Raw genomic sequence first — 2222 nt, 5'->3', positions numbered from 1 at the left:
TTTTCCTGCTGGGTTATTATGTATGTTTTGATATCTTTAGTATTAGTATGCTTTGATTCCTTTATCATTTTTTCTTTTTTTGTAATTAGTATAGGATTTTCCTTTTGTTGACCATGAAGCTTTCATAAAATATCTTAAAATTATCCTATTTTTTATTGATAAAAACTTTACTTCAATAGAATTTGTAAACTTTACACCTTACTCTCCACATTTTAGACTATTGCTTTTACAATTTATATGTGTTTTTTTGTATTGTGTAACTTAATAGATCATTGTAGTTATGACTCTTTTCATTATTTTTTTTCTTTTTTTTTGTTTTTACTTTTGAACTAATTTTAAGTGAATTACACACCTTATTACAATGTTGTAGAATCTAACCATGTCTATATATTTACCATTACCAGTTTGATTGGTGCTACCTCTTTATGTTTTTATGTTAATTAGTGTTCTTTTACTTCCAAAGAACTCTGTTTAGCACTTATTATAAGGCAGACCTGGTGGCAATAAACTCCTTCAGTTTTTTGTTTTTTTTTTTATGGGAAGATTTATCCCTTCTTTTGTTTCTCAAAGACAGCTTCACCAGGTGTAGAACACTTGGGTGAGTTATTTTCTTTCAATGTTTTGATTATGTCATTCCATTCTTTCTTGATCTGAAAAGATCCTGTTGAGAAATCCACCAACAGTCTTATGACAGTTCTTTTGTATGTAATGTCTCTTTTTTCTCTTGTTGCTCTTCAAATTATTTTTAATTTTTATTTTTTTTACATTTACAGTCTTTAATTGAACACATAAAACTGTACTATTTAATATATTTTTCCAGAACTTTTTGTGAAATTCAGATCACAGTGTATCATTTACAAATACCTTGTCTTTTTTTTTTTTTTATCATCTACAACTTGTGCACAGTTCTTGAAAATAACATCTTCATCCTACCTTATTTTACCTTTGAAGTTGGCCTGAGGCGATTAAGGAGAGGGTTTCCATTCAAAATGTTCTCCATATGTATTCTTCCTTCTTCAGGTTTCTGTTCTTGTTCCTCTGTAGACTGCTTTTCAGCTCTTTCTTCTATAACGTTTTCTAGTTTTGCAAGAAGTACTGCAGAATCATCATCATCACTCTTCCCTTCAAAATCTTCATCTTCATCTCCTCATCAGTTAGAGAATCATCTGCATCAAGGTTGGCAGCAGGAATCTGGTCTAACCAAGGCTTCTTTGATACTGAGAAGGACGTGGTATGTTCTCGTATTGGACAATCTCTATTTTTTTTTTTTTTCTCTCTCGCAGCAGCTCACTCTCTTTTTCAGCTCTCTCCTGAAGTCATGGTTCCACACTTCTTCAGGGGTATCCTGAATAGTTTGTCTATATTTTCTCCTTGGATGAAAAAGTAGGTCTCTACTTGAATATTGTCTTGAGAGTTGGCTCAAATCACCTCTCCTTTTCATCTCTCACTTCTCACAAGTTAAAGAGTTGGCCTAGCAGTTGCTGCCATGTATTATGCTCCCAGAAACTTCTGTGCCTGTTTTTAACTTTTGACAATTTAATTATAATGTGCCTTTGGGTATCCTTGCTCAAGTGCCACCTATTTGAGGTCTTTTGGGTCTCATCAATCTAGATGACCATGTCACTCCCCATGATTTGAGAAGTTTTCAACTCTTATTGCTTTAAATATATTTTCTTTTACTTTCTCTTTCTCTTCTCCTTCTGAAATTCCTATAATGTGAATACTGTTTCTTTACATTGTGTCTCATAATTCCCATAGGCTTTCTTCACTCTTTAATACTTTCTTCTTTTTTCTCTTCTGATTGGGTAATTTCCAATGTTCTATCCTCAATGGCACTGGCTCTTTATCCTCTGTATGGTCAAGTCTATTTTGAAACTCTGCTGAATTCTTCAGTTCAGCTATTGTATTTTTCAACTATGGGATTCTATGTTTGTTTGTTTAATGGTTGCTATTTCCTTTTTGAACTTCTCATTTTGTTCATGCATTATTTTCTTAGTTTTTTTTAGTTGTCTATGTTTTCTTATAGTTCACTAGACTTTTTAAAGATTATTATTCTGAATACTTTGTCTGACTTTTCATATATATCCACTTTTTATGGTCAGGTATTAGCACTTTTAAATTTTCCTTTGGTGGTGTAATATTCCCTTGATTTTTCATAATCTTTAATTCCTTGAATTGGTATCTTCTCATTTGAATAATCAGACTCATCTTCTAGAGTTTAC

The 2222-nt window shown here is 31.8% G+C and overlaps 1 pseudogene; it reads right to left on the bottom strand.

Annotated features, from left to right (window-relative positions):
• Positions 1-545: 545 nt before the first annotated feature.
• LOC112867934 (spliceosome-associated protein CWC15 homolog pseudogene) lies at positions 546-1441 on the bottom strand (annotated as a pseudogene).
• Positions 1442-2222: the final 781 nt, after the last annotated feature.

This window comes from Puma concolor, chromosome B4, assembly GCF_028749965.1.
Source record: "Puma concolor isolate L17-30 chromosome B4, mPumCon1.1.hap2, whole genome shotgun sequence".
NCBI lineage: Eukaryota > Metazoa > Chordata > Mammalia > Carnivora > Felidae > Puma > Puma concolor.
The sequence above is the reverse complement of the archived record's forward strand: the minus strand, read 5'-3'. Positions and strand labels throughout refer to the sequence as shown.